At 43.4% G+C, this 27,003-nt stretch overlaps 2 long non-coding RNA genes across 2 annotated transcripts; both read right to left on the bottom strand.

Annotated features, from left to right (window-relative positions):
* Positions 1–747: 747 nt before the first annotated feature.
* On the bottom strand, positions 748–27,003 carry LOC310766743. The gene is made up of 3 exons (XR_014550400.1): positions 26,955–27,003; positions 25,517–25,606; positions 748–854 (listed from the first exon to the last, which is right to left on the bottom strand). It is a non-coding gene; the product is annotated as an uncharacterized lncRNA (long non-coding RNA).
* On the bottom strand, positions 1,526–23,608 carry LOC310766580. The gene is made up of 4 exons (XR_014550269.1): positions 23,497–23,608; positions 21,951–22,110; positions 5,925–6,041; positions 1,526–5,404 (listed from the first exon to the last, which is right to left on the bottom strand). It is a non-coding gene; the product is annotated as an uncharacterized lncRNA (long non-coding RNA).

Below are 27,003 nucleotides of genomic sequence, written 5' to 3'. Positions count from 1 at the left end.
ATCAAGTTACACAGGTCACATTTACACCAGACATATAAAGTACATGGCTTCATCCCAATAATCTTGGCAGCTGTGGTTTGTTAAGGATGCTGGGAATAGAAGCTGTGCAAGGGGAAAACTACAGTTCCCAGGATTATTTGGGGGAAGCCATGTGCTTTTTAAACATGCTTTAAATGCATGTTGTTTTGTTACTGCTTATTTCCATGCTGCTTTGGGACTGAAAAATGCCACCCAAGGCGACTCACAAAGAATAAACATGCAAATTCAAGTTATAAAAATTCAAAAGAAATTATGATGGCATTTATTTATATCTCACCTTTTCCCAGGCTCAAGGCAGCTTACCCAAATTGAAACAACACAAATAACATACCAAAGCTAAAAACATAAAAGAGAATCGTTAGAAAGTACAGTGGTACCTCGGGTTACAGACACTTCAGGTTACAGATGCTTCAGGCTACAGACTCCGCTAACCCAGAAATAGTACTTCGGTTTAAGAACTTTGCTTCAGGATGAGAACAGAAATTGCGTGGCGACGGTGCGATGGCTGTGGGAGGCAACATTAGCTAAAGTGGTACCTGAGGTTAAGAACAGTCCTCCAGAACGAATTAAGTTCTTAACATGAGGTACCACTGCAATGAAACTCTAATAGAATTAAAATAATGTAAAAATATATTAAAATACAGATAATAAAAGCAGCATGGCACTATTAAAGCCCTTACCTTAAAAAACAGCTCCCAAAGGCCAGTCAGAATAAAACAGCCTTCACCCGCTGGAAGAAATACAACAAGGAGGGAGCCAGTCTAGCTTCTGTGGAAAGGGTGTTTCAAAGTCTGGGAGCAACCACCAAGGAGGCCCTGAGAATATTAGCATTTCAAAAATAAACAAAAAATAGGGAACTAGGGAAATGTGCACACAACTAAGGTAGGACTTGTGGAATGTGCATATGCAAAGGGGAAGTGGCACTTGCACAGCCTCTCTGTGTAAATGCAGGTTTCTGATAATGACCATACCAGTATTGAAAGATCCTAGGAAGGAGCCCAGAAGAGAATGTCAAGGGCTGTTCAGTCCTGGAGCCATCGCTGTCTTCTGTTTATACCTAGCGATACTGCCAAAAAAGAAACTCCTTAACTTTTTTAAAATTAATGTGAACTAATGTAAATTTTTCAAGCCGTGACTGTATTTACTTGCATTCAAATTTTACCAGAGAGCAATAGCTTTTCCGGTATGTATAATTCAAAATAAGGGTCTTTATATTTAGCTTGAATGTAATCTTTAATTTATAGCGAAGTTTAACCTTTAGTCTGCTGACATCAGCCAGCAAAACGGTCCTCCATGCAATGCTACAAAACCTGGCAGGAAGGTTTTCTGCCATCTGCATCTTAGGCAGACAAACTCAGTTTGGACATAGATAAGGGTAGCTTTGTGCGTTAATTCTCTCTGGGTTTACTTTTTTGGAGGGTAGGGTCATGGTTGCATCCCACAATGCACAGAATAAATGTATAGAAAAAGATATGCAACATAATTATTTTATTTTATTTAATGCATCTCTTTACAATGCCAACTAGCAATACTCAAAATAGTATTCAAATCAGCTGCAAGACCCAAAATGCAGGTCATATACATTTCTGTGACCTAAATAAGACCAGTCATCATATGACAATGTTCACAGATTCACTCAGTTGCAGCATCAAAAAAGATAAAAATGTGTGCAATGCATGTTGATCCAAGTCTTCCTCAGCAATAGTACTAATAAAACAATATTTATATGCAGATAGACACCTTCTCAGAGCAAGATAAGTACATGTTATCTCTGGCCTTAGTTTATGGCTCTGTAAAATCAGTCATCCTGTCTAAATGTCTCCCTTCAAGCACCTGATTAGATTTTAAATAATTTGTCTCGGAGGTTTACACTATCCTTCACAGTGTCAGAACAACAATGTAGAATTGTATGTTCTCACAATTACAATCAGTACAATTCGAAAGGAGCAGGAGGGGGACATAGCCTGGCTCTTCTTTTTTCAATGCAGTGAGCAAGACTGTGGCATCGTAGGAGAATTCTGGGTTAATTCTCTTAAGGTCATCCAAAGGAAGTGAAATTCAAACAGGGCGGATTTTAATGACACATAATCGGGGAGAAATCAGGATAAATTGAGATTGTCTCACGTCTAATCTGATTTACACTATGAGGTTAATTTAATTTTAAAAGGTCAGAGTTTAATTTGATAAAAGCACTTGTGGCTTTTAAAAATATATGCCAAAGGTTAGGTGAGAGGGAGTACACTCTCATATTAAGGTCTATTCTGGGATTTTCCTGGGGTTAGGGGTGCCATGTTTATTCCCGAGAAAGACTCTGGCCATTCTCACAACTGTGTGTCAGGCAGAAGCCAAGAGGACCTCTTCACTTGTGCTGGACAAGGTAGCTGCTGAATTCTGCCCTTTCCCCTTCATGTTGCTATTAAAGGTACAGGTGCTATATCATCTTATGAAAACTCAGTGGACAAAGGGCATGGGGAAGCCAAGAGAAGGACATGGCTCTCTGCCTCAGATGTTGATCAATGGAATGGGCTTGTGGACAGGCCTTTCTTAAACAGCTGTGCACAGCAGACCCACCCATCCGATGCAGGCTGAATGAGATACACATGATCCAGATCTGGCCCCAAATAAATTTTGGGGTGGAGCTAATGTTTTGGGGGGGGGAGGAGAAGGAGATGCTGCATCTCTCCCCTCCAGTTGCATGGAGAATAGGAAGTTTAATCCTCCTGGGTGCTGCATCTCAAGCGCCCTCTCTGTGCGGTGATGTGGGGCTGTTGCCACCCAACTTAGCTGATGTCAGGATCTCTCTGCCCAAATCAGCCAAATATGGTTCAAGTTTGGGCTTCAGCCAAATTGAGGGCACAGCCCAACTTTCTTACAGAAGAATTGCCTTTCCTTATTCCGTCGCTCAGATTTCGAGGGGGGACAACTGGAGGATGCAATGTGAGAATGTTATTCTCCTCTTCCATGCAGTTGCAGGATGAGTGTCCATATTTGTTGTTGACCCGAAAGATGTTTCATACTGTAAATCAGTTCTCTGGAGAAGGTCCTAGCTGAGCTACACTGCAGGCTGTAGTCATCCGAGGGTCAGTATACATGTGGTGTTAAATGTATCTAACATGCAAAGCTCTATTCTCTAGGGCTCTGTTCCCAGACTGGAAGGTGCTCTAAATGGGGCTGCCTTTAAAGATGGCTCAGAAACTTAAACTGGTACAAAATGCAGCTGCCCAGGAAACAACTAGGACGTTGGAGCTTATTACACCTATATTGCACACGTCGCACTGGTACCCAATACAAAGTGCTTAGTGGTGACCTCTAAAGGCCAAAACAGGTTGGGATCAGGTGACATGAAGAATCACCTGGACCCATAGCAGCTGCCCATGTCGTATGATCCATGTAAGGCAGCATGCTTCAGTGCCCACCTTCAAAGGCAATTAGGTTGGCAGGCAAACAACAGGGCCTTCTTAGCAGTGGCCTCATAGTTATTCAACTCAATCCTGAATGGTGTTAGGCAAGCACCATCTTCTGTTTAGGGAAGCTTTTAATGTTTAACAGACCGCTGTATTTTAATATTTTGTTGGAAGCCGCCCAGAGTGGCTAGGGCAGGGCTGGGGAAACTTTTATTATTCTGGTACAGGAATTAGGTCTTTAGTGTGGTGGCATTAGCCTTTTTGAATGCACTGCTGTTCCGTATCAGACAGACCCCTTCTGCAATGCCTTTGTGGCACCTATTGAAGAGCATCTTTTTTCATCATACCATTAAATATAAAAGTCAAGGTACCACTGCCATCCATTAACGAGTCAATAAGCACCAACTAAAGTTATTCAGGAACCCCTTTAAAACACACGACTCTCTCGCTCTTATTTCTTTTCCCTTTCTTTCCTCTGATGGAACAGGTTCTCTGCTTGCAGCAGTTTTACCCCTATAAAAATTAATCAGAACACTTCTGCTGCCTCTCCATGCTGTACTTAGAAAAGAGACAGAGGGCTTTTCCAGTAGTCAAAGGCCTTAGATCAGATAGATGTAAAGTTGCCTTTAAACTTGCTACAGGCACCTCAGTCAAACTGCCAGCATCTGTTCTCAATGAATCATTTTGTCAAGGTATTGTTTCACTGGAGTGTGAAGGGAATAAAGTTATTCCAGTTCATAAAGGTTGTACAGCTGCAAATGTGTGTTGTTTTTTTAATTGGGTTTTTTCTGTTCTCCTTGTTACACTGCATAGCATAAATACAGAGGACCATTTAATTTATGATCACAGGGAAGGAAGCTCTTTGGCACCAAGAATGTGGCAAGCTGAGGATCCCATTGTAGCCCCCAAACCACAGGGAAAGGGGAGCAAGGAACAGATAGTCCCTTGGCGCAGCTCAATTTGGCACAGGGTAAGAGTCTGTAGGCTCCTCACACAGCTAGAGCTGCTTGGTGTGACTTGTAAAAGAGCAATCCTAAAGCTGTGCAATGTGTCATCATTTGGTTCGCTCTTAGAATATGTAGATTTCACTTTGCATCCTCCAAATGTCGATATTTCAGGATGAATCATCATGTTAACACGCACAAAGACACAACAAAATCAGAAGCCAAGTTAGTCCATAAGGAAAACCCCCAAATTTACAGTCAGGCAACACTGTTATTAGGAAAAAGCAGAAGGCCATAAAATCATGAGCATGTTTTCCAGGTGTTCATGAAACTGGATGTTAAGCAAACTGGGGGTTGGAGAGGAGATGGGCAGGGTGGGGGAGAGAGGGAAATAAGCTACGGAATCTGCATTTAATTTTCCATTTATTTTTAAAAACTATTTCTCAAAGACCCCTTCATCCAAAAAATTCCAGGGCAGTGCACAAAAGTATGGATAGAAACCAAATCATGCCGTTGTTGTTGTTGTTGTTGTTTAGTCGTGTCCTACTCTTCGTGACCCCATGGACTAGAACACGCCAGGCACTCGTGTCTTCCACTGCCTCCTGCAGCTTGGTCAAACTCATGCTGGTAGTTTCAAGAACACTGTCCAACCATCTCGTCCTCTGTTGTCCCCTTCTCCTTGTGCCCTCCATCTTTCCCAGCATCAGGGTCTTTTCCAGGGAGTCTTCTCTTCTCATGAGGTGGCCAAAGTATTGGAGCCTCAGCTTCACGATCTGTCCTTCCAGTGAGCACTCAGGGCTGATTTCCTTAAGAATGGATAGGTTTGATCTTCTTGCAGTCCATGGGACTCTCAAGAGTCTCCTCCAGCACCATAATTCAAAAGCATCAATTCTTCGGCAATCAGCCTTCTTTATGGTCCAGCTCTCACTTCCATACATCACTACTGGGAAAACCATAGCTTTAACTATATGGACCTTTGTTGGCAAGGTGATGTCTCTGCTTCATGCACATATACTTCTAAATGCAAAAAAACACACAAAAAACTTATAATGTGCTCCAGGCCCAGAGTAACTTGTGAGCCAGCGGTTCCAGGAAGGCAAATGATAACTGCACATAAAAACCTGGACGATGCTATCAATGGCTCTGCTGCTTCAGCTAGAGGTAGTAATGTTTCTAAATACCAGTTGCTGGAAACCACAGGAGGGAAGGGAGCTCTTGTGCTTGGGTCCTACTAGTGGCATCTGGTTGGCCACGGTGAGAACAGGATGCTGGGCTAAATGGGTCATTGGTCTTATAAAGCAACTGCCTCCGGCAGCAGGTGCTGGGGAGCTACAAATCAGCAGCAGGATGCTGGAGAGTCAGGTGTGCCCTACATCCCTTAAAATCAGCTTCTTTCTCTCAGGTATAGCATAGGACTTTCATGAGTCTTGAAGTAAGAATTAAGTGCTGCTCTGGCCAGCTTCTGCATATGGGAAATGACATGGTCTGGTTCTTTATTCAGCCAGCAAAAAGTTTTGAGCTGGCCATTGCTACTCACTTGTGATCTCACAAATGTTGAAACCCGTCAGCAATTGTTTCATCGTTCCAACCTTCCAGCCACGCACTGAAAGCTTTTCACACTGCAGCGAAGGAATGTGATTTTGAGTGAGCCATTCTAGATTATGATAAAAGTAATGGAAGTGGTTAATACTTAATCTTTCCATGCAGACTACTAAAGGAGACTCATAAATTATTCCATTATTATGTGATTTGAAATGCAAATCCTAGGGCTAAAATTAATTTTTAATTTTTTTAATAAAAAAATGTGCTTACATTTCTATCATTCCATTAAGGGAAGGCACTGAAATTCTCATTCTCTCTCTCTCTCTCTCTCTCTCTCTCTCTCTCTCTCTCTCTCTCTCTCACACACACACACACACACACACACTTGATTTCTTCAAACACCCAAACATATTTAGAGAATCTTTAAGGACTGGCACATAGCAGGTACATAAATGTGTAAAACCTGCCATACCTGGGATTTTTTTTTGTATTTTTTTGAATTTACAACCAACACAAGATGCATCTCTCTTATCAAACCACCCTAACTGATGTTTTTTATGTCCCCCCCCCCCACATTGCTAAGCATATGCTTGAGATGAACAGAGCTGTTAGATGGCTAATACTAGTGCTACTCCTAGATTTATATAATAGCAATAATAATAATAATTTACTTCTTATACCCTGTCTATCTGATTGGGTTACCCCAGCCACTCTGGGTGGCTTCCAACATATACAAAAACATAATAAAACATTAAACATTTAAAACTTCCCTATACAGGGCTATCTTCAGATGTCTTCTAAAGGTTGTATAGTTACTTATATCCTTGACATCTGATGGGCGGGCGCCACCACTGAGAAGGCCCTCTGCCTGGTTCCCTGTAACCTCACTTCTCGCAGTGAGGGAACCTCCAGAAGGCTCTCAGAGCTAGATCTCAGACCATCAAAAACTGTATTACAATTTAAAACAGAGTGTAATGACAGCATTTGCTTCAAAAACAAGATCAGATCTAAGTGCCTTCCTTGTCTTTTCTTCTCTTTCATTTTTCAACATAGCCTGTCCATAAATTTCATAAGGCTGAAAGCTGCACGTCTCATATGATTTGTTGTATGCCAGCTCTTTAAAACATTAATGGCATTTTGAATAAAACCTTAACTATGCATTTTTAAAAGAACACAGCAGCTTTTCAATGTCCCTTTGCTTACAAGCAGCATGAAAACTTATTTCGGCCATTATCACCTTCAGTTTATTTATTTGAATTAACATCCGAAGAGCTAATTCCCTGAAAGTAAATGAACAATAGATACGAGATTATTTTTCCTTGCCATAAACACCCTACAGGGAAACTGACCCTACTTTGACACATCATTTATTTTTAAACTCCACATATAAATTTGTGAGCTCTGCTGATCTGCAGTGTCTGCAGCATTGGTACATCGCTGGAGAGCAAGGCCTTTGGGGAGCACCTACAGCCAGGAAACCCAGTTGCCAGAGCTTAATGAGTAGTGTTTAGAAGAAGTGGCCAATGTAAATTAAATGGAGGAAATTTACCATTTCTAATGGAACTTGTTAGTATTCAAGTCAAACCTACTTTCTGAGATGCGCTGATTTTAAAACACACAGGGCAAAATTCAGTGCCACACTATGATGAATATTTAGACAGAATGATTCCCCCTCTCTGCCCCCTGTGCTCTATTCGGGGAGGGGCTGTTTTCTGACCCTTCCCGGAGCCAATTGGGTGGGGATGCCACATTGCACAAGTGGAAGTCCTTGATCAGGGCTTCTGCTGACGTGGCTCATTAGGTAAAACCTACCCAAATACACAAAATGGGAAGGGCTACCTAACATATTTATATTATGCTTTGATGCTGATTAAAAAAAATATGATGATGATGATTGGTGATAATAATCCATTTTATTGTGCTGGCTTATTCAGTTAGTTGAATTGCCCATACAAAGCAGTCCCAGGCTACATTTTCAGCATCTTCTGCAAAAATAACTTCAAGCAGCTGGGCTGGGAAAGATCACTGAGAGCTAGTGTGGCATTGTAGCTAGAGTGTCCTCTTCTGGTTCTATGGAGCAAGGCAGGTGAAGTATGGCAGCACCATGGAGAGCTCCAGGAGAGCAACTCACACCAACTCACTCAAGCTAAGTCTGTGTCCCCAAGTTTGTCTTTCCTAAGCTCTGCTTCCCTTTTGAGAAGCAAAGGGCCAATGCTCTGACTTGAATACAGTGGTACCTCAGGTTACAGATGCTTCAGGTTACAGACACTTCAGGTTACAGACTCCGCTAACCCAGAAGTAGTAGCTCGGGTTAAGAACTTTGCTTCAGGATGAGAACAGAAATCATGCTCCGGCAGCGCAGCAGGAGGAGGAGGAGGCCCCATTAGCTAAAGTGGTGCCTCAGGTTAAGAACAGTTTCAGGTTAAGAATGGACCTCCAGAATGAATTAAGTTCTTAACCCAAGGTACCACTGTACAGGCATTTTCTTGTACTCCATGCACTATTGAGCTATCAAGGTGGTTTGGGAGGCACACAGTTCATCAGGCACAGGGGAAGGCACTCATGAGGGTCCTGACTCTGTCTCTACAGGTTCTGATGCCATGAGAAGTGGTTCAGGATCAGATAGAGTAATCTCCTGATAGCTAATATCAGGTTCAGAGTCAGGAATTGAATTTGGCTCAGCCACTGACATGAGAGCCTCTAACTGGTTCTGCTTACTGGGATCATAGAGTGTTAAAGGCCAGGGAGGCCCAAGTTCAAATTCACACTCAGCCAAAAGGTTTGTGGGGTGAACTTGAGCCTGTCACAGTCTCTCAGCCTCACCTACCTCACAAATTTGTTGCCACCTCTCTCCCCCTCCCCATCCCCCCGCCTCACAGGGTTGATGATAACATGTGTAACAGAAATAATTGTTTTATACTATCATGGGTTTCTGGTGAGAAAGTGGAAGATAATGCAATAATAAAATAAAGGTGGGTTATCTATTTCTGCCACCCTTGCCACAACAAGCTCAGGGTACCATCTATGGTCATTTCCCACCCCTTCATTTTACCCTCACAACTACCCTGTAGATTAGAGGTAGATTAGGCTGAGAGAACAACAGACCTACAGTCACCCAGTGAACTTCATGAATGAGTAGGAGTTTGAACACCAGACTCCCTGGCCGTAAGCCAATGCTTTATCCACTACACCACACAGACTTACTGAAAAGGGTGTACTCGCTTTAAGATGGCTATAGGCTCAGGACACTGTTTACTAAGTACTGCCTTTTTGAGAGCCCACCTTCATCCCAGTATTGTTGCATGGCCCTCTGGACCACACACAGCACCACAATAAAGCCTATCAATTATTTATTTTTCAAACTATATTCACCTTATACTGGTGACTCTGGACCAAGCCTATTTGTCTACTAAAAAGGACAATTCAGATACTTTTTTTTTACTTGTACAAGCACTCCCAGTAACCCAGGAAACCCCTTGCCTACTGACATGAGCAGTGTAATATCAGAAGACTTAGCTTCAGAGAACCCTCCAGATCCTGGAGCATGCTCTTATCTCAGAGTGCACCTGATACATCCCTCGCTTCTGAGAAAGGTCAGGACTCCTACTCATCATAAGGTTTCTCTTGTTGGATCTTTAAATGGCACTCAAGTGAATCCCAAGCATCACAGTGTTTTTTGCCCAGTCCTCTTCTCCTTTGTATAACTTAAATCCTTTCTGCTTTCCCCAGTTTTTTCCTTCGTTATTAAGCCTTTCCTGAACAAGTTTCCCTTCAACCTTCCCTTTTAAGTGATTCCTTTTATCCATCTTTACAATGTCAGTCCTGCATCACTCCCAGACAACAATTATGCCTGTTGCTCCTGATGGATCTCTTTTTTACACAGGCATGGTATGTGCCAAAACCTCTCCCCTTTTTAGCAATAGTTTATTAGGGGTTTCACATCATTACAATAAAACAGTATACTCTCTTATTCCCTCTGCTCGCTACCTCCCAGCCCAGCCCAGCCAACCCCCTACCTCCATCTGCCCTCATGCCTACACCCTTTACAGCTACAGCATTTTCACTTCTGATGTTCAGTTCTTTGGTGTGCCATGCAGGACTCAAGCTCACATGCTCAGATAAGAGTTAGGATCAATCAGTGTCAAATCTGCATTGGAATCCCAGGTTAACAACTGTAAAAATTGTTGTGTTTCTAGATGATGCCATGGCCTTTGGCTAGTGCAATAAAGTTTATGATTATGAGTAATTGTAGAAGTTTCCATCCCTGCATTGTGCCTCCCACTTTTCCTGGTTGTGGGTATTACTCAAAGAATTGTAGAGTTGGAAGTGACCCCCAGGGTCACCTAGTCCAATGCCCTGCAATGCAAGAATCACAACTAAAGAATCCCGGACAGATGGCCATCCAACCTCTGCTTAAAAATCTCAAAGGAAGGAGAGTCCACCACCTCCCAAAGGAGTCCGTTCCACTGTTGAACAGCTCTTACTGTCAGAAAGTTATTCTTAATGTTTAGTCAGAATCTCCTTTCTTGTAATTTGAATTCAATGGCCCTACACTCTGGATCAGCATGAAACTAGCTTGCTCAGTCTTGGTGAAGAGTTCTAAAAATGTACTCCAAATATCTTGGAAACTTGACTTTTTGTAGTTTCTGGAGCTCAATTTTCTCATGGGCTCCTAGTTGCAGGATGTCTTGTATACAGTTTTCTGCTCTTGGTGTGGCTTTCCAAAGTTGGAGGATTATTCATTTTGCTGCTTGCATGGCTCGATGGAGGCATCTTTCCTGACTTTTGGATAATCCCCTACCTGGCAGGTTTGTAGCCAATTATTATGTTCCCACCTCCTATTAACACAGATTTGTACAGGACCATCTCATTGTACCCCTTCCAGTCCACCCATGTTTACAGATGGGTCAAGTGTGAGAGTAATGCCAAGGCTACCAAGAGCAGCTCACACGTGACTTCTCTTCTATGAACAGGAAGTATGCCAGTTGTGATTTTTTGTGTGTCTGTCCATGAAAGAGAAGTGGCCACTAAGTGTGAGTGCATTCTTCCAAAGTGGCATTGCTTATGCAATCAGGCCACTCACATAAAGTGTGGAAGCTAGTCAACCATAGTAGTATCTGCATGCTGCTGAGTATTCACATATATGACTTGGCATAATGTGGAATTCAGGAAATCGCAGCCCTGCCAGATGGTCATCCAGCTTCTGCTGCAAACCCTCTAACCAAAGAGACTCCACCATCTTCAATTATTTGTTGAAATCTTATTTCCTATGTTTCAAACCTGTAAATTTAGGGTCCACTCTCTGGAGCAGCTGAAAACAAATTTGCTCCATTATCTGTGTAAGGGCCCTTCAGATATTTGGAGATGGCTAACATATCACCTTTTAATTGTCTCTGGACTGAACATGCCCAGTTCCTAAAATCTTCCATCCCAGGACTGGTCTCTAGGCCACTCACAATCTGTGTTACCCTCTTCTGGGCACATTCCAGTTTGTACTTTCATTGGACACAGCACTCCAGGTGAGATCTGACCAAAGCAAACAAGAGTGGAATCAATACTTCTTGTAATCTGAACATCATATTTCTGTTGATGTCATCTAGAATCTCATGAGCCTTTTTTGGTTTTTTTTTTTTTGCACACACAGAACTGCTGACTCATATTTAGCTTGCAATCTACTTTTAAAAAAAGCAGCCACCCAGATCCTTTTCACATGTACTGCTGACAAGCCAGATGTCACCCATTATGTGCTTCTTATTTTGCCTACCTAACAGCAGAACTTTACATTTCGCTCCCTTGAAATTCATTTTGTTAGTTGTGGCCCAGTTCTCCATCCTGTCTATTGCTGAATTCAGCAGTCAGGTTGCTCACCAGGGCATGACAGTTTGAGCGTATGACATTGATCCTGGCCTGACAGCACAGGCTGCCAATTAGTTTTCAGGCCCAATTCAAAGGGCTGGTTTTGACCTATAAAGCTTTAAATAGCTCAGGACCACAATGCCTCTTCCTCCTATATGAATCTATCCAGACCCTGCAAGCATCATCTGAGACCTTTCTTTGTGTGCATTCTCCATGAGAGATCTGAAGGGTGGCAACACAAGAACGGGCCTTTTCTGCGGTGGCTCCCCCTTTGTGGATGCTCTCCCTAGGGAGGCTCTCCTCGTGCCTAATATATCTTTAGGCCCCAGGTGAAAATGTTCCTCTTCAACCAAGCCTTTGGCTGATTAACATCCTATGTCCTTTTAAATGTGTTTGTGGCCAGGGGTATTGTTTTGTTCTTGTTTTTATTATGTATTTTGTGCTTTTATCTTGTATTTTCATTCTGTGAAACACACTGAGATCTTCGGATGAAGAGCAGTAAACTAATTCAACAAATAAATAAATAAGAAAGAAGAGGTTGTACTGGAGGAGGAACCCACAATGTCAAATTATGCCTTGTTTACAAATGCAGAGGTCCAGGTGTTATATGTTCTCCTGGACTGTATCATTTCCCACTGCAGGTGGAGTATCACAGAAGAGCACTGAACCATGTGAAGCTCCACCTACACATTCAGCTAGCAAATCAGAAAGATGCCATTAAAGTTTTGTGTGTGCAAGGACATTGACTGCCCCTTGGGAAATGCCTCCCCACTTACAGCTCTAAGTGGTACAGTCCAAGAAGGTGTTGCACCAATGAAACACATCATATGGGTCCTATAGCCAGAATCACTTGCTCTTTGGTGCATATTGGATATGGCAATGGTTTGTCCCAATCCCCGGGCAGCCCAACTGTCCCACACAAATGGCTCAATTCAGCTAACCAGGTGGGCTAATGGAAGCCAGCACAAGGACCTTCACTAGAACAAAAGAATTTTTCCTTCTCTCCTCTCACACCAACCTCCTCCAAATCCAGTTTGGAGGGTCAGGAGAACCCCAAAAACAGCATGCAGGAAAGGAGGGGGGGAGATGGCTTTGTCTGGCAAACGGAAATGCTTGTGCTGACAGAACAATATTATTAGCGCACTGTTGAATTCCACCCAAAGGCTACTTTTACTATGACAAAAGCTAAAATTTCTCTCTGTGTGTGCTGGCTATGTATTTCCTTTGCTAATAAGCTCCTTTGGCAAAGAACATTTCTTTTACAGGGTCAAGCACACAGTTGGTGTTTAATACACAATAATTAATAACAGCCATTCTGTGGGAATGAGACGAACGTCATAGTGAGAGTATTAGAGCTATTTATTGCCATAGCAGATACATTTTGCTCTGGCCCAGGGAAAGCCTCACTCTCCTGTCTCTAGCAAGCTATTCCGTGGTGCACTGTAGACGTTTCTCAGCACAGGTTGACAAATTAATCCCCACCTCAGCTGTGTGTGTGCATCAATCACATTTCCAGGCTCACGGGTGAAGTCAAGACACCCGCCAGACCATACTTTGCATGTTATTATGCGAGTGGAAAAACTCTGCAGCTCAGATCATAGAACGCAGGCTGTGCCTGCGGAGATGCCAGGGGGAATATTCAAGCGCAACATCAAACTGGAAAATAGGAGCTTGTTACAAATGAGTTCAGCTGTTGGGCTGCAGTGGTGCAAAGAGGCAGAATGAGCTCCGGGAGATGCTTGCAGCTCCAAGAGGACAAAGTGCTTGCAAGTGAAGGCAGGGATGTGAAGTCACTAGGAATAATTCTAAATGGGAGGAAAGGTGACATTTCATATTTAAATACCGTATTTTTTGCTCTATAAGACTCACTTTTTCCCTCCTAAAAAGTAAGGGGAAATGTGTGTGCGTCTTATGGAGCGAATGCAGGCTGTGCAGCTATCCCAGAAGCCAGAACAGCAAGAGGGATCGCTGCTTTAACTGCGCAGTGATCCCTCTTGCTGTTCTGGCTTCTGAGATTCAGAATATTTTTTTTCTTGTTTTCCTCCTCCAAAAACTAGGTGCGTCTTGTGGTGTGGTGCGTCTTATAGAGCGAAAAAGACGGTAAAAAGTCACTGCTGCCAAGACATTAAGAGCTTTGGGACCACTTATATATCTTCCCATGAAATTCTTCCTTCCTTCCTTCCTTCCTTCCTTCCTTCCTTCCTTCCTTCCTTCCTTTCTTTCTTCCTTTCTTTCTTTCTTTCTTTCTTTCCATTGTCTTGCTTACACGTTGCACAAACCCTGCTTTATATATTAGGTGTGCTGAAAGTAAAGCATTTACTCATGCAAACATTCCACACATACCCTTTATTTGTTTAAGTGTGCATGTTACATTCATCAGCCAGTGCACATATGCAGTAGGGTAGTGGAAAATTCATAAGTGCAGGTTCCCTTCATAATAGTTACAACTACTCCCACTCAAATGCATGCCCCTTCTAAGCATAGACAACTTTCTAAGATTATATAATAATCTTATAATTATAGAATAATAGCAATTTTGCAATCATAAATGCAGATCTCCTTATTTTGCCTTTCAGATCTACTATTTTCTGTGCACATACATGGTAAATCACAAATGTGTACTATAAAGCATCACAGCCTGGAAGGACAGAAATAAAAGATACCATACAGCTCAAAAAGGATTTTTAAAAAGTATTAACTCATGCAAAGATTCCTCCAGTATCTTCTTTTGGAGTGACTTAAGTTATGTTTTCTGTGTAGTTCCATTGTAGGTGACAGAACTTGCACACCAGTCTGTTGAAACTGAAGGACCTTATTTTGTGTGTGTGTGTGTGTGTGTGTGTGTGTGTTCCTAAATGTTTAGCTTGGAGCATGAAGTGGCTAAAAAGCTTCCCTTTCATGGTGATTGAGTGCTTTTAGGACTTTGGAGACAGGGACCCTGGAGGGATCCTAGAATAGAAATAGTAACAGGTCTTTCACCCCTCACGACCCTGGTCCACTACCTCATGGTCATGCATATATAGCATGCCAGCAACTGATAACCAAAAAAGGCATACCATGGCAGGCTAATGCTATAGATTTTGCTCCTGATTAGTGCATTTCAACATGGCAGGGCACACATAGAATGGGTATAAACATTACCTTCTAGAAAAATAGGTGCCAGTACTGCGTACCCTTGAGTACCCCCAGGGGGGAGCACTGCCTTTGCCCCACAGATTGCCACTGTGTATTGTTTATCTTACTAGAAGCCTGTGAAGCCCAAAAGGCACTGAAGGTGACAAGACTTCTCACGAGGCCTTCTCAGTGGTGGCGCCCACCCTTTGGAATGCCCTCCCATCAGATGTCAAGGAGATAAGTAACTATACAAGCTTTAGAAGACATCTGAAGACAGCTCTGTTTAGGGAGCTTTTAAACATTTAATGTTTTATTATGTTTTTGTATATGCTGGAAACTGTCTAGAGTGGCTGGGGCAACCTAGTCAGATGGGTGGGGTATGACTAGAATAAATAAAATTATTATTATTATACTGAGCTCTGTGCTATGTGGTTATTCAATGTGCCTTTTGTTTATATTCACTTCTCCAGCAGTTTTTTGCTACTCTTTCATCAAGTGTATTACTGCCTTGTTTCGACTGAACTGCACAGTTCACAATGTCCAGAAAGCTCCATTTACACTTTGGTTTAATTAAGTTTAAACTTCTGGGTTTGGATTCAACAGCCTGCATGTCACATCCTCTCACACAAGAGGATGCCCCAGGTTTTGCAGATTCATACCTCCAGCTGTGTTTAGAAAAACAGATTATAAATAAATAAGCACATATACAATAAATTGGTGCACCTTTGCTCTGCCAAATGCTAAATTATATGCAGACTGTTCTTTGAATTAGCCCTGAGTCCACTAATCCCTGAACATCTGGGATGACATTTTCTAAGGTTACACCTGGATTACAAAAACATGTTGTGTTCTGCCAGCTTGTGTTATATGTTCCCAGATACAATTTGTCTTATATAATTTATCGCTTGTACTTGCTTCTGGACCAGGTCTTAAAGATGACATGCATAACTTATTGTCTACCTTGAGGGAATTGATTCAATTCCCAGGCTTTTGATTGCAAAGCTGCACAAATCAGCTTAACGATTCCATGAACAGTGAATAGAGAATACATATTCTGGCCTTCTTGGGGGGGGGATATATTATTTTGTTGATCACATACTCTTTCTTTTGGCTATTTCCTGTGCCCCTATTGCTTCTGCACTTCCCAAGTGTCTCGTCACCCTGCCTTAGCTTTTGGGTACATCCCCTCCCTTTCTGTTGCTATAGTAACTAGGTTTACTCTTAATGTAGTACTATTTTTGGCCAATGGCCCAATTCATCAGCAAATCCCCTGTTTACTTTTTCCTTGTTATTGCTTAGTAATCTAGCATCAGAGCTAGATTGGAGAGAAGTCCAGCACTTTCACTAACAAAACTATTAGCATTTGCAAAAAGAAGGGCGGGGGAGGAAATCCCATTATATACTGTAGTGTAATCAGAAGATGCCAGAGCCAACACAAGCTAAGTGATACTTCTGGACATAATATAGGCAGCATTTCTTAGAAAATAAGGACTGGCCCTGATTTTTATATATATAAAAATAAGGCGGGAGCATTTGCCACCTTTGTCCCTGCTACATGACTCCCCTTGGGTTGTATCCAAAGTAGAGCTCCACGGACAGCGCAAGTACTTCTTCAACAAGGGAATGTTCTCTCCCTCTCTTCCCTCCTTCCTGCAACACCCTAAATCTGTTCTCGGGCTCTTCCAGCCCTCTGTCGTATATCTGATGAGAGTGCCAAGTATGTGCAGGGGGAGAAGAGACGGGAAGCAGAAATCCTTGCCCTGGTGGGGTGGACTACAGTGGTACCTCGGGTTAAGTACTTAATTCGTTCCGGAGGTCCGTTCTTAACCTGAAACTGTTCTTAACCTGAAGCACCACTTTAGCTAATGGGGCCTCCTGCTGCCGCTGCGCCAGCGGAGCACAATTTCTGTTCTCATCCTGAAGCAAAGTTCTTAACCTGAGGTACTATTTATGGGTTAGCGGAGTCTGTAATCTGAAGCGTATGTAACCTGAAGCATATGTAACCTGAGGTACCACTGTAGTTGAACACTGCCTGTGGGCTCTTCAGAAAAGCCCTGCTGGACCAAACCAAATGCCCATCTATTCCAGCATCCTGTCCTCACTGTGGCCAACAAGATACCTGTAGGAAACCTGCAAGCAGGACATGAGCGCAACAGCATCCTCCCCAGTTGGGCTCCACAGAATCTAGCATTCAGAGGCATACTGGCCCTCCTACTGGAGGTAATACACAATCATCATGGCTAGAAGCCATGGGCAGCCTTAAGCTCCATGATTTTTTTTTTTCTAATCCCCTTTTAAAGTCATCTAAGTTGGTCATTACTCTATTGTGTGGTTGTGAATTTATTAATACTGCTACTGCTACTGCTACTGCTACTGCAACTGAATTTATATGTGTATCAAGGTAATTTACAAACATATAATGGAAGTAGCTAAAATGGTTTTAAAAAACAACAACAATAATAATAATGCATAAATAACTGGATAGGTTTAAAAATTAACTATGTGCTGGCCGAAGAAGTACCGGTACATCTTCCAACCTTCAGCTTCTTTGGAAAACCCCAGGTTCTAGTGCTGTCGCTAAGACAATCTAAGTTTCCCAATAATCCCTGGAATTTATCTTTTTCGCCGCTGACACACACTAGTTTGACAGTTTCATTGAGCCATATACAAGATCTATTTCCTGGCCAGTCACCACCAGTTCAGATCCCATAAGAGTATTGTGAAGTTGGGAATATTTTGCTCAAATTTACTTGGCCTAGTATACCTGAAGGAACATCTCCACCCTGATCATTTTGTCCAGACACTAAGGTCCAGTGATGAGGGCCTTCTGGCGGTTCCCTCACTGCGAGAAGTGTGGTTACAGGGAACCAGGCAGAGGGCCTTCTTGGTAGTGGCACCCGCCCTGTGGAACACCCTCCCGTCAGATGTCAAGGAAATAAACAACTATCTGACTTTTTGAAGACATCTGAAGGCAGTCCTGTTTAGGGAAGTTTTTAATGTTTGATGTTTTATTGTGTTTTTAATATTCTGTTGGAAGCCACCCAGATTGGCTGGGGAGGCCTGACCAGATGGGCAGTGTATAGGAATAATTTATTTTTATTATTATTATTATTATTATTATTATTATTATTATTATTATTATTATTATTTACACATGTTTACATTGAATCACATCTGCCATTTTAATGCCCATTTACCAAGTTTTGAGAGATCCTTTTGGAACTCTCACAATCACTTTTTTTCCTCACCACTCTGCACAATCTGGTGTCATCATCAAACTTTGCCACATCACTGCTCAACCCTAAACTGAGATGATTTAAGAAGAGATTCTTTAAAGGCCTCTCAGCTGTAATTTATAGCTATCTTCCATCATCTCCAGCCGACATGGCCAATAGTCAGGAGTTATGGGAGGTGCAGTCCAACAATGTCTGGAAGTCCACAAGTTCCTGACCCTGCTCAAATCACTATCAGTTTATCACCAACCACTAAAATTCAGCACAATTCAAAAGACTCAAAGCACTTTGGGAAAATCCCCAGGTCTGCAATGCATAGAAAAAGAAGATTCCATGACTGCAGGTTAATGTTTTTCAGGTGTTTGTTTGTTTGTTTTGTATAATGCCATTATCTGGCATAAAGCTTTAATTTAATGGAGGCAACTAACAAGATCAATCCACATTCCCAATTATTATGCTGAAGTCTCTGCACTTAAACCAATTTAGTCCCATTAACGTCAATAGGACTACAATGGCTTAAAATCCTACTATTTCACCTTAGCTGGACTGTGGATCCGACCTTGAAAATGCTTAATGAAATTGTTACAAAACACAGCTGAACCTCCTCCTCTGTCATATAGATAGATATATATATAAGGCTGGCAGATTCAGAGGAGATACATGGTCTTTGCAGACAGTATGTTAAGTGACTTATGTGAAATACTTGTATTGTACAGCAGTATTTCAGACAGTAGCAGCTACAGTAATCTAAGCAAAACCAGAGCCAAAGGAAGATTAATCCATCGCAGTTAGACGTTCTATTTTAAGCAGCGGGAGCAAATGTCTAGTGGCTGCACAGACACTAAGCTTTCTGCAACACACTACTCCAGTTTGGTGCCTGATGAAAAGGAGCCCTGTAATGAATCTTAAGATCGTAACTCACGCTGTGCCTGTCACACTGGTGTTATTGGCATGCAGAGACTGCAGGGAGGACCATTTGGTTTTTACTTATTATTCTACAACACTTAACTATTTTTAGGAACTTTAAAAATAAGGCAGGATCCCTCCCTCCACCTGTGCAAAAGATGCAGAAGGCAATATTCCCTTCCAGAGCCAGACCCTTGCACTTGGCAGGGTGCCATTCCAGAATGACCCCTGACTTTATGGAGGACATTTTTCAGAGGTGAGGGAGAAATGCTTTTGGAGCTGAAAACACCCATTTATATGCATAAATGCCACTTCCGTTGCTTTCCGGATGCTGACACGTCCCCAAATTCTTTGTGTTGGTGTCTCCTATGTCTGAAATATGCACATTTCACCAGTGCTCTTTTAAGGTACAACATGTTTCATCACTATTGTACACTTGGCCCTCTTTGTCATGAGCATGGAGCGGGTGGCGCTGTGGTCTAAACCACTGAGCCTCTTGGGCTTGCCGATCGGAAGGTCGGCGGTTCGAATCCATGCAACGGGGTGAGCTCCCAATGCTGTGTCCCAGCTTCTGCCAACCTAGCAGTTCAAAAGCACACTCATGCAAGTAGAGAAATGGATACCACTGTAGCAGGAAGGTAAATGGTGTTTCCGTGCACTCTGGTTTCTGTCATGTGTTGTGCCAGAAACAGTTTAGTCATGCTGGCCACATGACCCTGAAAGCTGTCTGAGGACAAACGTCAGCTCCCTCAACCTGAAAAGCGAGATGAGCGCCACAACCCCATAGTTGCCTTTAACTGGACTTAACCATCCCGAGGTCCTTTACCTTTATCATGAGCAGTTTTTGTGTACCCATGTTCCACCCTTTGCTGAGGCAATGCTTCTCACTTTGAACTGTAATTGAGTTTAAAATGTACCATAAGCAGTGCCTTTCAGTCCCACCTTCTTAGAATCATGGAGCATGACTGAGTCAAAATTAGGCACTTTAAAATCACACTGTCAGAGCTGCCCAAGTTCCCAGCTCACAAAGGACCAACGCCGCTTCGTTGTTAAGTACGAAAGTCTTTATTGAAGTCCAGTTTCACTTCCAGAGCCACAGCATGCAGCTCTACGTCTCAAACTCTAGATCGCTGATGCTCCGTCTGAGTCTCCTCCCCCCAGACACCAGTTTAAGACTCTAGCCTTACTCCACCTCTTCCTCTGCTCTTTCCGCCTCTGGTTCCGCCTGTCCGTCGGGGTCTCGCCCTTTCTAGACTCTTCTGACGCTGAATCCCCTGAGCCTTCCCCCTCCCTCCGGCGGGCTTTGGGAGCTGGTTCCCAATCCGGGTCTCCTGCTGTCCCTCGTGCCTGTACATTTGAACTTGGCGCGCGCGCCCAGCCAGCAACTTTCCTCCTGACCGTTTCACTGCTGCTGTCACTGCTTCCCCCTTTGGGGAGGCTAGCTGCAACTGACCTCCCCTCCGTTCCCCCACTCTCCGATGGAGGCGTGGTCAGCCCTGACTCATCTTCTCTCCCCGCTGGAGGAGACGCTGGTCCTGACACCTGTGACTCTTCCCCCCCACTACGCTCTGGTGGGGAAACTGGTCCTGATCCCCCGCTGCTGCTTTGGGGTTCCCCGCTGGCTCCTTGTTTCTGGTACGTCCCCCCTGGGACCCCCCTTGCCCTGACCATCGGCGCCCCCTTCTGGGAATCTTCTGATTCGCTGGAGAAGCTCATGGAATCTCTCGGGTCACTGTCATACTCCCCTACGCTGCCCTCGGATTCTTCCCCTTCGCTCTCCATTTCCTCTCTCCCCTGTGCTCCTGCTCCCGAGCCCCTGACACACACTGTGTTCAACAGAGACACAGAAAACTGCCTTAGACCCATAGTCCATCTACCTCAGTATTGTCCACATGGACTGACAATGACCTTCTGGTATTATAGACAGAGGTCTCTCCCAAACCTACTTGGAAATGGCAGGGAATGAACCTGGGACCTTCTGCATGCATACTGTAGGTGATGCTCCACAACTGAGCTACAACCTTCCCCTGTATGGTTAACATAAGTTAACCAAGTAACTGAACCTCTCCAATGGGACCAAAAAGTGCTTGACTTCAGCTGGATCATACCCATAGCTTGTAGCTAGCAGTTATGTAGGAGGATATGTTTAGAAATTGTTAAAGATAGACAAGGAACATCCAGAAGTTCTTGTAATGAAAGCAAAGATCAGAGACAGGGCCATTAGCAATGTTCCATCCTTTTGCAATGGAATGGATGCCAGCAGCGATGTATGATTAATGCCCTCAGACATTGGAGGGTTCTTTCTATTTTGAGGTAGTTACTTTAAATGTAAAGCCAGATAGACAGTGCTTGGATTGAGTGTGTCAGGGCTATGAAGATAGGGGAGAGGAAGATAAGCAGATTAAGGTGCACTTGTGACCTTTTCTTTGCACACATTTAGGGAAACAATTGTGGGAAAGCGTGTAAGAAAATTGCATAAAATAAATAGTAACTGGATACTCCCCCAAAGCAGTCAATAACAATCATTTGTAAGAACCTTATCTAGATTATGTGTGTTATTTCAAAGCCAAATATCAAATTTAAAGGAAAAGGCAGTTGTGGGCATTGTGGTAACATTTGTGAACATAGTAAAACAGCTGTGTTGTGTTCTGATAAAACAAGACAACTGTGTGACCTCATAATAACAAACTGTTTGTACCAATATGTTTAACAAAGGAAGACACCGATGTAAAACATAGGTATGTGGTGTGTAAAGTAGAAAACATCCCATATATGAGCCAGATATGCCTCCTGCCCACCGTAACATCTGGCTGAACTTCCAAATTTCAATCAAGATGTCATAGAAACTCACAAAGGGGGGGGGGAGATCTGGATTCAAAACTTCTAAGTGGCAGATGCACCTGTGAACATACCTTTGTTGTTGTGAAGGTCTAGTATAAGGCTCCAATTTAAAGGCTGAGATACTTGTGAGGGAGTTGAGGGAGTTGTCTTGTGTGGTAAAGTCAGCCATTTTCTCTCCTCACAAGTCTGCTTCAAGGGAGTGTATACCACTGCAATCTCCTCAACAAAGAGCTGGGTAAAATTTTATTTCTTTGAGTTAGTTTGCAACCTTCACTGAAATCATAGAGTCATAGAATTGAAGAGCTGGAAGGGACCCTGAGAGTCATCTCGTACCCCTGGAAAGACACATCTAGAATTGTGCTGCACTTTCAATTGCCCATTTCTTGATGCCAAATATAAGCTCCTTAGAAAGTCATGAGGCAATGCTGCATCACTCAAAAATAGCCAAATGGCAACCCTGTTGATACTCAGCAGTATGGTTTGACTCTGTTTAGAAAAAAAAATATTTTATGGAGGAAATTAATACTGAGCAGAAGAAAAGCCCAAGCACTGCGCACCGTATCTCTTCCTTAGTAAGCTAAGGGTTAATCCTGCTAAAGGAGCTGAGAATGGAATTCAGCGTCATGAAGGAAGGAGGGGCAAAAAGTTCTGCTCTGCCTGGATATTGCTTGCTTCATCTCTGAAGGGAAGAGATCTTTCTTAGCATTGCTATTAGTCTGACAGCACCGCTAGAGGGACCAACTCATGTTTAAGAGCTAGATGTAATCTGAATTGATCAACTTGACATGTCCCAAATGATTAGTCCAAAGCACAGCATCTAATATTCCGGGTTCATCTAGCATATACCATTCTCTGTCTCTTCACCCCTGTCCCTGCCAGCCACCATTTCCTTGCTAATTCTGTCCAAGGTAGGACACGCCTCCTGATCTCCATCCTTCACAGGATATGCAGAAGTCTTTGACATGCAGCAGTATTATATTGTCCAGATAGAAAACAAATGAATTGGTTTTGGAAGCACCAGCAATGTACTTCGCAAATATCTTTTAAAAAACCAAGAAACCAAATTGCTTAGTCTATGAGTGTTCTCTTCTGCGTAGGAGTTATCTGTGACAATTAGAAATGCATTAGGACTTATTTAGCAATGTGTTCCCTTCATAGTTTAGACTCTGTGGGATAGTCTGTAGTACTTTCAAAAAGAGCAGCTTACCCTGATATCTAGCCTGTACGTAACAGGTAGAAGGAGTCCTGTTGCTGTGGGTTGAGGAGTCAGAGCAGTGGCTGGAGGGGTCATAGAGTTGCCATCTCTAAGTGTAATGCTGCAATCCAATGCACTCTTATCTGGGAGTAAGCGCCCTGAACACAGTATGACCTACACTTGAGTGAATGCAATGGTGCAGCTGCAAGATTTTAGATGGCCACGAATGCTGCTTCAGTTGTGAATCACACACTTGACACTTCCCTCCCCTCCCCCTCCCCATTCCCTGCTTTACATCCTTATTCCCTTCTTCTGCATTCCTGATACATCAGAGCACAAAAACAAACAAACCAAAGTTGCCAGCCCTGATAGAAAGAGAAATACTCTGATCATCTGAAGTTGCAAATTGCAAATTCACTTACATCATAGCACCCATCATGACCACAGGAACAAAATGGGGCTTGCTTCTGCTGTCCTAATGCAGAACACATTCATTTGGAAATAAGTGCCATTTTGTTGTAGAAAAGAAGAATATATTTTTCAAGGAGAAATAATGAAATGAGTGTGTCAGGGAACTGACATCGGAGCGCAGAGCGGAGGTAGGGCTCTCCGCGGATGCAGCAGAAGGGACCAGCAGGGAGAGGGAGAATACTTCCATTGGGGAAGGAAATAAGCGTGACACCAGGAAAGAAGGGGAGGAGGAAGGGTCTTCGGAGAGAGGGCTCCAAGACCCTTCCACAGGGTCCAGCGGGGAAAGCCCAGGACCTCCGCTGGCCACGCCCACTCTGCGCAGGAGACTTCCGCGCAGAGAGGCGAGGAGGAGACTTGGCGTCAAACAGCTTTTATGTTGGAAGAAGTTTAGGGAACGCCCACTGACGGATTCTGCCAGTGACTGAGACAGTCGCCTTGTAAGGGCTGTCAAATCAGGGAAAGGTTTAGCTACCCCAACAGCTGGGAGCAGTTTGGAATTTACCCACAAGCAACCCCAGTTCCCATTACAGAGTGCCTGTAAACTGTATACATGCCTGGCTAGCTACCCCTCGATTGTAAACACTTCTGAAATTAAATTTCTGAAAACTGATAGGTCAGTGGTCTGGTTGCACACTCTGGTTTTCCCCTCCCTTCTCCCCGTTGCACCCCACAGTTGTAGCATATAGGAGTGAGTTTATGGATACAATCATAAACTTAGAAGCGTAAGCACTACTAAAACAAATACTACTTACTTCCAAACATGAATACATTGGAGGGTTCCAACACTGGGTTAAGGCAGGAGTGGAGACCCTCTAATGCTCCAGATGTTTTGAACTTCAGCTCCAACTCCCATTAGCTCCACCCAACATGTCTAATGGTCAGGGGGAAGGGAAAATGGAGCCCAGCAACAGGTTCCCTGGTGATGTCCTTGGACCTTTCCATCAATCTAGGCTTAATGCTGGACCATAGGACATTGCTTTACGGCACTGGTCCATTGAGTTCAGAATTATCTATATCAATAGGCAGCAGCTCTCCAGAGTTTCAGATGGAAATCTTTTTCATTCTTACCTGGAGAGACCAGAGATTGAACCTTGGACCCTCTGCAGGCACTGGATGTTTTCTACCACTGAACTCCAGCCCTTTCCTGCTATAACTATAGATGTTGTGACGAATGATTGCCAATGCACAGCATACAATGGGGCCAGGATGGGGTTGTGGGGTTCTGGTCTAGCAGCATGGCATCCTAAGATCCATTTGGGTGGTCCAGCTGAAAATTTGTTGCCACAATTGTGCCTGTTTTGTCACCCAGTAATTTAGAGTTTCACAGTTCTGCTCCACTTGGCATAATGAAAATACTTTAAGGGCTGCTATGCAAAGCTTTATGGACGCAGGTGGCGCTGTGGGCTAAACCACAGAGCCTAGGACTTGCCAATCAGAAGGTCGGCGGTTCGAATCCCTGTGACGGGCTGAACTCCCATTGCTCGGTCCCTGCTCCTGCCAACCTAGCAGTTCAAAAGCACATCAAAGTGCAAGTAGATAAATAGGTACCGCTCTGGCGGGAAGGTAAACGGTGTTTCCATGCACTGCTCTGGTTCACCAGAAGTGGCTTAGTCATGCTGGCCACATGACCCGGAAGCTGTACGCCGGCTCCCTCGGCCAATAAAGCGAGTTGAGCGCCGCAACCCAAGAGTCGGCCACAACTGGACCTAATGGTCAGGGGTCCCTTTACCTTTACCTTTTATGCAAAGCTTTGGTATACATAAAGGCCATCTTTGAGCTTGCATGTGTATGTGATTTTAGGATTCCTGCATAACTATGCACAAGGTTCTATCTAATTGCTGCTTCTACATCCGTTTGACCCTATCTGACAGCATAAATGAGAGTTGAGAGAGGGCCTATCTTTGCAATATTCCAACACAGAACTGATATAAATAACACAGATGGTTCAAAGGTGTCGTTTTTCATATTTACCTGAGACTGTGCCTGGCATTCATTCCAGCTCATGACAAATAATGTTCTTCATCATCACAAGTGCTCCCACAGGAGAAACATTAAAGAAAGCTTGGACTGAAGATGAAATAAATTTAAGTTTATATGTAGAAAGAAATTGAGAATTAAAGAAGACATGGCAACTCCAAATAAATGTCAATTCTATGTTACAGATTACAGTTGTACCTTGGAAGTTGAACCGAATCCATTCCAGAAGTCCATTTGACTTCCAAAATGTTTGGAAACCAAAGCGTGGCTTCTGATTGGCTGCAGGAGCTTCCTGCAGCCAATCAGAAGCCACGCTTTGGTTTCCAAACATTTTGAAGCCCCAGAAGCCCTGTTGGACATTCAGGTTCCAAAGAACGTTTGCAAATCTGAACACTCACTTCTGGGTTTGCAGCGTTCGGGAGTAAAAACATTCGACTTGCAAGGTGTTCAGGATCCAAGGTACGACTGTATTAGGAAATGGAAGCCACCAAGTTAGGGAAGGCTGCACCTGATTATACTGCAAGCAGCCATCCTATGCTTCCATCCAGTTCATGCAACAACTTTCTCCCATCAGCAAATAAATCCAAACAGTTCCCAAGGTCTTGAGTGAACACAACAAAATCACAAAATCTAAAATAGGAAGGAAAATGGGCAGAGAAATCAGGCAGGTAATATACTAGTAGCAGCCTGTGTGTTGAAGAAGCGCCCCCTTCCATCACCTCGTCAGTGCAGCTTACCTGGACAGGGCTGGGGTTGGGGTTTTGGAGGGGTCTGGGCACCGTGGGGACACCAGTGGCATTCCTATTGCTGTGCCCATGCAGACCCAACCTCAGAAATGTCCTGCCCTTCCTCAGCCGCATCCTGATAAGTTGCATTGATACTCCATATGGACTATTACTGGAATATGTATACCAATACTGGATAGACAGATTGACCTGAAGCTTCCACATACTGTGTAAATCTTCCTCGCAAACTTCATGTTTAACATTTATAATGCCAACAGCTAAGCACTTTGAATGGGTTTCACCTTCACCAAATGCCTATGAGGCACAGTTATTCTTATGGCTACCTGAAAGCTTCCCATTTTAAAAGATGACAGACACCAAGAAGATACAATGGTACCTCATGTTACATACGCTTCAGGTTACATACGCTTCAGGTTACAGACTCCACTAACCCAGAAATAGTACCTCGGGTTAAGAATTTTGCTTCAGGATGAGAACAGAAATCGTGCTCTGGCGGCGCAGCGGCAGCAGGAGGAGGCCCCATTAGCTAAAGTGGTGCCTCAGGTTAAGAACAGTTTCAGGTTAAGAATGGACCTCCGGAACAAATTAAGTACTTAACCCACGGTACCACTGTATTCAATAAATAAAGGCACAAATACACTACAAAATGAGCAGCAGCAACAAAAAGTGTCGCAGCACAAGCTTACCTTTTAGTTCTTGGGTACATAAAGAGCTGCCACAGATTGTTTTTGTTAC

The sequence above is a fragment of the Podarcis filfolensis genome (genome assembly GCF_964270895.1).
Source record: "Podarcis filfolensis genome assembly, chromosome: 1".
NCBI lineage: Eukaryota > Metazoa > Chordata > Lepidosauria > Squamata > Lacertidae > Podarcis > Podarcis filfolensis.
The sequence above is the reverse complement of the archived record's forward strand: the minus strand, read 5'-3'. Positions and strand labels throughout refer to the sequence as shown.